This window comes from Psammomys obesus, unplaced genomic scaffold (assembly GCF_907164565.1).
Source record: "Psammomys obesus unplaced genomic scaffold, mPsaObe1.curated_primary_1811, whole genome shotgun sequence".
Taxonomy (NCBI): Eukaryota; Metazoa; Chordata; class Mammalia; order Rodentia; family Muridae; genus Psammomys; species Psammomys obesus.
Genome location: NW_026585687.1, coordinates 3,209,459 through 3,219,069, shown reverse-complemented (window position 1 = coordinate 3,219,069; position 9,611 = coordinate 3,209,459). Strand labels below are relative to the sequence as shown.

General features: G+C 37.9%; 1 protein-coding gene across 3 annotated transcripts in view; it reads right to left on the bottom strand.

The window, feature by feature from the left end:
• Positions 1-9,611, bottom strand: part of Atp7a (ATPase copper transporting alpha) — a 132,124-nt gene that overhangs the window by 54,556 nt on the left and 67,957 nt on the right. The window lies entirely within an intron of this gene.

Below are 9,611 nucleotides of genomic sequence, written 5' to 3'. Positions count from 1 at the left end.
AAGGAAGGAAGGAAGGAAGGAAGGAAGGAAGGAAGGAAGGAAGGAAGAAAGGAAGAAAGAAAGGGAGGGGAAAGAAACCCAAATGTAGTACACCTTTTCTATGTAAACTACAGAAATATATAGTCTATCTTCTATTCTCCAACAATATAAAAAGTGAAAATCTTGGAAAAATCATCCCATCTCCTCAGTTTCCTGAGAAGACAAGACAAAGTATTCCTTTTGAGCTCTACTGTTCTGTAAAAGTTTAAAACTGTGCCAGCCTTAGTCCTGATGCAACTTGATGTGCCAGGGTGGATTGGTACCAGGGTGGTGGGAAGGGAAAGGGGGTATAGGGGAAGTGGGTAGGGGATGGTGGGACTGGGAAGAGAGGAGGGAGTGGGTTTGTGATTGGGATGTAAAAATAAACAAATGAATTAATTAATGAAGAAAAAAACTGTGCCAGTAGTGGATAAAGGCACTTACCACCAAGTCTAACAACCTGAGTTTGAGTCCCAGGACCTATAAGCTGTTCTCTAATCTCCACACATACATTTCTCTCCCTCCCTCCCTCTCCCTCTGTCCCTTTCTCTCTCTCTCTCTCTCTCTCTCATGCATGTGCACATTCACAAACAGCAAATATTTATCCTATTGGGTCACTGCTTACAAATATTAAGTCAGTTATTGAGAGATCAAAAGATTAAAAATCAGTGGCTATTATTTTAAAGTTTAAAGCACAAGCCTGAACTAAGTCCAGCCAAGTGGAAATATGTCTAGCCTCCTTCAGGGAAGAACTAGCCCTGAGGGGAAGAACTAGTCTTACTGAACTCTTTCCTGCCCACTAGAAATACAGTTGCTAGGAAACCGGTCTCTCTCCCCTAGCGCAGCCAAAACAAGGGAAGCTGGACAATTAATGGTTTGGAGGTTTTCCTATAGCCAATCAATTCAAAATGCAACATCCCTTTTGTGTTTCGGCCAATAGATGCTTGCCAGGCAGGAATCCCCCTGCTTTGGGCATACTGGGAGGAACTGTAAACCCTTTAAACCCAACTAACCTGAGCACGAGGCTCTCAGCTCTCACCACTTCAGCAGTGAGGGTGTGTAAGCCCAAGCTGTAGCTTGTAATAAAAAGATCCTCATGTGTTTTGCAATGGACTCGATTTCTGGTGGTGGTCTTTTGGGGTCTCACGAATCGGGCACAACATTTTGAGCCTGAAAAGGGCAATTCTTAGAACTAAGATAAAAATCCAAAAGCAGTCTCAAAACTCAAATATTAATTTAAATGTGTAATTTAGATTTCATAGATGTGTAAAAAATATTAACAGTGCTTTTCACCAAGTTAGAAAATCATAAATTGAGTGCTTTGTCAAATATAATTCTAATAGATTTCAATTGCTTTGAAATTACAACAAATGCATAATTATTCATATAAAAATTAAAATACAAAAAAATTAAAATGTAGCAGTATAAAAGAGAAGCACACCACTTCTCCACTGCTAGGTTTTAATCTTAGATTTGACCTTTCTTTGACCCTTGGAAAAGAGTTCAGAAACCTAAGCTTCTTTGAATAACTGACAATGCTTTCATGGATGTATGATTAATCATTAATATTTATTTGTAAAATTTATTTATTTTTATTTTATGTGTCTCTTGGCTTGTATTGTATGTTTGTGCTCCACAGAGTCCAGGCATCAGATTCCCTGAAACTGGAGTTACAGAGGTTTGTGAGCTGCCGTGAAGGTTCTGGGAACTGAATCCTGGTCATCTACAAGAATAGCAAGTACTCGTAACTGCTGAGCCATTTCTACAGTCCCTATTCACTAATATTTATAATAATCAAAATGTTGTTTTATCCTAATATTATGCTGGTAAGAGAGCATCATCTTGAAAGGCATGTGTTTTCTTTTAAGAAAACTGTAAGTAATCTTAAGAGGGGCAAGGGAATGTTTATTGATATACAAGAGGACTTTAGTAACTGCTAGCACTTAGGAGATCAATTTTTTGTTTGCACATGTTGTGTATGCACATGTATTTTTGTGTTCATATTTGTGAGAGCACACATTTGCAGGTACATGGCTGCTTCTTGGATCAGTGGCAACTTTGTTTTACGACCACCCAGCATTTACAGGGGTGTTAGGGATCCAGACTCTGGTCTTCTGGTTCTTCTGCTCTTCTGCTTGTGTACCAAACACTATCCGCTGAGCCATGTCCCCAGACCCCTGGGACATCACTGTCAATGGATAGTACCCCATTATAAAGAGAGTAAACTACGACACTTCCATAAATAAAGGGGAAAGGTATTCTAACAATAGCATGGTAAGTTGCAGGTTAATAAGACATTGACCTTTGCAGTCATTCAGTTCTCATTTCTAAAAAAATTTGATTTTACATTCCCAATTCAAAAAAGCCAGACAATCACAGAAAAAGATCTTCACATTATCTGCCCATGTTATTTTTCTTCTGAACAGACCGATGGAGTGATTCAATTAAACTTCAGGTTAATCCCTTTAAAGTCTACTGTGTTAGCACTGGCAGGACAAATAAGACTATTACACTCAATAACAATACAATTTCAGACAAAATTCCCAAAATGTATTTAAATGCTAAAGCTGAAAAGGTGAGGTAATCACATTCCATTTATTTTAGAATTAGAGACTTCCTGATGTTCCATTCTCTTTGAGGTAAAGCTTCAATCTCTTCCACTGCTTCCACAATACATTAACCTTACTTATTTCAACAGCACAATTTTATTACTTCATTCCAAACACTACCAAGGGCTCCTTGGCTTAGTCCAAATACTGTTCTCCCAAAACCTGTCTTTAAAATTGGCTTCACACATTTGATAAAATCCAACACTGGTTCATGTTTAAAGTCTTGGAGAGATCAGGAATACAAGGCACATACCTAAACATAGTAAAGGCAATATACAACAAGCCTATAGCCAATATCAAACTAAACGGAGAGAAACTTAAATCAATTCCACTGAAATCAGGGGAAAAGTAAGGCTGCCCACTCTCTCCATATCTCTTCAACATAGTTCTCAAGTCCTTGCTAGAGCAATAAGACAATTAAAGGAGATCAAGGGGATACAAATTGGAAAGAAGTCAAAGTATCACTATTTGTAGATGATATGATAGTATACGTGAGTGACCCCAAAAATTCCACCAGGGAACTTGTACAGCTGATAAATGCATTCAGCAAAGTGGCTGGATACAAAATTAAGGCAAAAAAAAAAAAAATCAGCAGCCTTCCTATATACAAAAGGCAAATGGGCTGAGAAAAAAATTACAGAAACAGCAAAAAACATAAAGTATCTTGGTATAACTCTAAGCAAGTCAAAGATTGGAATAAAAAAAATTCAAGTCTCTGAAGAATGAAATTGAAGAAGATATCAGAAGATAAAAGATCTCCCATGCTCATTGATACAATTAACATAGTAAAAATGGCCATCCTACCAAAAGCAATCTACAGATTCAATGTAATTTCTATCAAATCACCAACAAAATTCTTTACAGACTTTGAAAGAACAATTCTCAACTTAATATGCAATAACAAAAAACCCAGAATAGCTAAAACAATCCTCTACAATAAAAGATCTTCTGAAGGTATCTCCAGCCCTGATCTCAAGCTGTACTATAGAGCAACAGTAATAAAAACTGCATGGTACTGGCATAGAAACAGACTAGAGGATCAATGGAACTGAAGTGAAGACCCAGAAATAAACCCACACACCTAGGGACACTTGATTTTTGACAAAGAAGCCAAAAATCACATAGTGGAAAAGATAGCATCTTCAACAAATGGTGCTGGTCTAACTGGATGTTTACATGTAGAAAAATGCAAATAGACCCATATCTATCAACCTGCACAAAATTAAAGTCCAAGTGGATCAAAGACATCAACATAAAACCAGAAACACTAAATCTGTTGGAAGAAAAAGTGAGGGAAAAGCTTCAAACTCAATGGCACAGAACACCAATAGCTTCCTAAACAGAACACCAATAGCTCAGGCTCTAAGATCTACAATTAATAAATAGGACCTACTGAAACTGAAAAGCTTCAATAAAGCAAAGGACACTGTCAACAGAACAAAATCACAGCATACAGGCTGGGAAAAGATCTTCACAACTCTACATACAATAGAGGGCTAATATCCATAACATATTAAAAAAACTCAAGAAATAAAACACCATCAAACCAAATAACCCAATTAAAAAATTGGGTACAGTGCTAAGCAGAGAATTCTCTGTAGAGGAATGTTGAATGGCAGAGAAACACTAAAAGAAATGCTCAATGTCCTTAGTCATCAGGGAAATGCAAATCAAAACAACTCTGAGATTCCATCTTATACCAATCAGAATGGCTAAGATCAAAAACTCAAGTGACAACACATGCTGGAGAGGATGTGGAGAAAGGGGAACCATCCTGCATTGCTGGTGGGAGTGCAAACTTGTACAACCACTTTGTAAATCAATCTGGCACTTTCTCAGAAAATTGGGACTAGCACTACCTCAAGATCCAGCTATACCACTCCTGGACATATATCCAAAAGATGCCCTACCATTCAATAAGGACATTTGTTCAACTATATCCATAGCAGGTTTATTTTTAATTGCCAGAACCTGGAAACAACCCAGATATCCCTCAATGTAGGAATGGATACAGAAATTGTGGTAGTTCTACACAATGGAATACTACTCAGCTATTAAAAACAAAGAAATCATGAGATTTTCAGGCAAATGGATGGAACTAGAAAAGATAACTCTGAGTGAGGCAACCCAGAAACAGAAAGACACACATGTTAGATAGAACAGTAGTCCATTAAAAGACTATTATAAATTATTCTTTTTCCAGTTGTAAAAAAAAAAAAAAATGACTGTGGGTATAGTAGAACATGTCCGTAATCCCCACCCTTAGGAGATGAGGTATGCTCAAATCCTGCCTTGGTTACACAATGAAATTCTATAACATTTCTTAGCCTTTTGGCTAAGTTCCAACACAAAAACAAAACAAGACATAGTGAAGCAAGCATACAGAAGATCACATGTTCAAAGCCAGCTTAGGTTATAATGAAGCCAAGTCTCAAAGCAAGCAAACAAATCACATATTCATATGAGCAATTTGAGACTCCAGAGGCTTAGTGAAGTTAATGCAGAGAGGCTCTGAAACTAAAGTTTCATTAACTTCAGAATAAATCTCTATCTGAGTCTAAAGGTTTAATAGTAAAATATTTTTAAAGGAAAGAAAAAGGTCACAATATATCCTGTTTCATAAAAGCTTTTGACAGAGGAAGAGAGGCAAATCTGGAAAAGGCTGATATGTTTCTTTTCAGGTTCAGCAATCAAATTACCAGTGTGCCCTGGAAAGTGCAGTCTTCAGTATCTGTCACTAGGATTCATATAAATCATTGCTGGTAACCCAAAGTGCTTTCATATTACAGCCTCATTCTTCTTCCTTTATTATTTAATCAAGATGCAATTGTATTTGTCTGACTTTTAAACAGACCATATTAGAAGTAGAAAGAGCAGTTTTACCTCTAAGTGGGGCACAAGTAGCCTGCTTTGAGAAATGGGAATGCACTTGAAAATATTAAAATAAAATCTAGCTGGTGATGTAGAGCTCTCTAAGATGCACAAGGCCCTACGTTCAATCCCCAGCACTACAAAAAAAAAAAAAAAAAAAAAAACAAACAAAAAAACTGCCTAATACGTGGCCTATATTTTTAGTACTTCAGAGTGAGAGAGGAAGACCAAGAATTCAAGGATATCTGCATTTACAGACTGAGTTTGAGGCTGACATGGTATACTTCAGACCCTGTCTTAAAAAAAAAATAGAGAATGAAGAGGTAGGTTAAGAACACTGGCTGCTCTTTTAGAGGACCCAAATTCAGTTCCTAGCACTCATATGGGGCAGCTCAGAACTGCCTGTAATTCCAGTTCCAGGCAATCCAATATCCTCTTTCAATCTCTTCCAGTAACTGCCCACATATGGAGCACATACATATACTCAGCCGGACATACATAAAACAAAATAGATGCACAAGCATTTTGTTAAGTGGAATATAGCCCTACAGTTATATAGAGATGTTTTCACAGACACAAATACTCAATATGGTTTACTAGAAAGAGGTTAAAGGTTTTGGGAAAATACCTAAGTTGTTAGTAGATAGCAAGTAACTAACTTGAAGGAAAATTAGATGAACTAGCATCTATGATTAAATGGCTTTACTACAATTAGCACAGACACAACTGTATAATTAGTAATACTTGGCTTCTATTCTGGCCTTTAGCACCATCCCTACCTTAACTCAAGTGGAGATATGACTGGATTCATTTATGAATAAAACAAGTACAAGTGTTCTACGCATTACTTATTGAGATGAACTCCTTTTAAAGCTTTAAGCCTGAAGGATGCAGAGCTTCCTTGCTTATCATCTTCCCTTACTGACAAACTACAAAGTATTCATCTAATTTTAAAAAGCTATAATTCACATATATCATATAAATTATTTTTTTTTACAAATTTGACTATTTGAGAAGATAAATGTATTTAGGAAACCTGTAGCATGATAATAAATGAGATAGTTACCCATCACTTCTCAGCTTTTCCGACCTGGCTCTCTTGTCAAAGAACATTAAAGCCAACCATACAAATCCTTACTGGGTGGTTGGTAAGAAGTAAAGGAATCCATCCAAGGTAGAAAGTGAATGCCCTTTTCAAAAATCTACTTTGGAAGCATGTAAAGATGGAAAATGCATGCCTAGGTGTTCACGTGGATGCTTCTGCAAAGAAAACTTGAGGCAACACAAACCATGTGACAGAAATGAAACTTAACCGTAGCTGTCTATGTGGCCTTCACTGATGAGAGTCAGCACAGGAGAACACTGCTTCCCTCCAGGCAAATACTACATCCTCTCACCAAGAGAAGGAAAGAGATGGGAAATGTACCTACAGATTCATATTTGGAAACGAAGAACCATATGCACATGAATACTCTCACGTAACTCTTGAATGAAGGAAATTTAAAAGGAATTATAATGGGCCACTTAGTCAATGTTTTATAATAAAAACAAAATAAACAGAACAATCTGTTCAAGACTCTGAGAAGAATCATGAACAAGAACATTATACAGACAATAAAATATAAATCCCGTATTTCTCTGAAAAATAAACCGTTTGATATCTCTGATGACTATGCAGTTAAAAGTGAACATTTAGATAAAACAGAGCCTGGGTAAGTATCTAACCTAGACACACACCAAACTTCTAGATCCAGTGTAATATAGGTATACTTAAAAGATAATGAGCTGCTCATAAAAAGGAATCTGCTGAACCCTCAGTTTTAGATTATGTGCTAAATCTCGTGTGTACTTGGACAAATCTCCCTGTAAAATATTAATATCTAGAAGCTTACACTTGTGAGACTAGCATTCAGGAGGGTGAGGCAAGTGGACTGGCACAAGAATAAAGCCAGCTTAAGCTGCAAAGTGGGTTCAAAGACACCCCGTGCGACAGAGTGAGACCCTATCTCAGCATCTGCTCTTAGGAGTATGTCTAAGAATGCAGTGTTTACATGTGGATAGCAACTGCTCACAGGAAAAGCATTCTAGGACTGAAGCAAGCTGATCAGATTCCAAAGTGGTATTTACTTGTCACCAGCATAAAAGCAAAATTACAGAAAATACAACTACTGTCAACATAAGGTGTCTTTGTTTATTTATTTATCTGTTTTTCGGGGCAGGGTTTCTCTGTGTAGCCCTGGCTGTCTAAGGCTTTGTAGCCCAGCTGGCCTCGAACTCACAGAGATCCACCTGCCTCTGCCTCCCCAAGTGCTGGGATTACAGGTGTGTGCCACCATGCCCAGCTTAATATAAGGTGATTTTTTAAATGGTGATAACCACATTAAGATGCCAGGCATTTTGTATAAATGAGAACAAAATTCAGCAAGAACACTACATGTCGGAATTAACTCATTAAGCTCTAGCAGTGAAAGTAAACATGATCAAGTCTAAACAATTTGTAGCATAACATTTAAGAAAATGGTTCTATATATTATTGTTAGTATAATAGGAATCTCTAAACTTTCTTTTTGAGCCACAGAGTCTTGCTATGTAGCCCAATCAGTCTCATAATAACAACCATCTTGCTTCATCCCAAGCACACCCAGGAATCTTCAACACTCTGACAAGAAAGGGGCTCTGTTCAGTTCCTTGACCTCTGTGTATAAATTGAAGAAAAACAGGTGAGAATGGGTACATGGGAAGCCGATGAAATGAGATACATTAATATCAGTGCTGAGACGCTCAAAGAGCTACAAGAAACAGGGATAAGGTCCAAACTAAAGAAGAAACTGAACCACCTCCATAGCAACCTTAGTTTGAACCTTTACCCCTATCAAACTCAGGTTCCAGCTTTCACGTAAATATCCTGCTCCTATAATCCTAGTGCTGAGGAGGTAGACACAAGAGGATCTCTGGGTCTCACTGGCTAGAAAATGTGGCCAACTGGTATGCTACAGGCCAGTAAGATACCCTGCCTTAGAAAATCAATGGAAAGCCATTCAGGAGGACACTGGCACAGACCTCTCACCTCCATACAAGTACAGAGAAAAACACATTCATATGTCACATGTACATAAATAAGTGTGTTTAATTTATACAAATTTAAGCTTAGAGCCAGACATTGTGGCACACACCTCTAATCCCAGCAGTTGGGAAACGGAGGCAGGAAAATTGTTGCAAATTCCAGGCCAGCCTAGGCTACAGAGACCCTATCTCAGAACACAAAAAGCAAAAACCAGAGGCTGGAGGGATGGCTCAGTGGTTAACAGTACTGGCTGCTCTTCCAGAGGATACTAGTTCTATTCCCAGCACTCACGGGGCAGCTCACAACCATCTGTAACTCCAGTTCAAGAGGCTCTAATACCCTCTTTTGACCTGAAAGTCACTACACACACATGATATACATGAATACAAACACTCATAAAAAAATAATAAAAATCAGAAAATAAGAAAAAAATTAAAGAAAAAAAATCCAAAAGGCTTAGAAATGACCATTAGCATGGAGCTATAGTAGTAATTCCAATGCACTAGTCAGGGATCTCTGCCTTACCACAGACAACAGGCAGGAAGGCCTAGACAAGCTCCGCAGCACATGCATATCACCAAATTTACCTGGTAATAACGTCATGAAATAAATGGCAAGGACCATCTGAGCTATAGGGGTCTCTTGTACTAGTCTCTCTACTTTCGTATATCCGAAACACTTCATTAAAGAAATATTTTGAGCTAGGCAATGTAGCTTATGTTTTTAGTCCTAGTACTTGGGAGATTGGAAGTAGGAGGAACAGGAGTTCAAGGATAGCCTTGGCTACATATCAAATTCATGGTCAGGCTGAGCTATATAGACCACGTTTCAAACAAACAAACAAATGAAACAAAACAAAACAAAGAAAAAATGCTCTTAGGAAAAACCTCAAGCAACTGGCAAGCAGTAGAGATGGTCAAGCATCTATATTCCTAGCTCTTAAGAGTCTGAGACAGATGAATTCCAAGTTTGAGGCTAGCTTGAGCTACATGTTGAGCCCATGGCAAGCCTTGCTACACAAATAGATACTGTCCCCCTACCACCTCCAA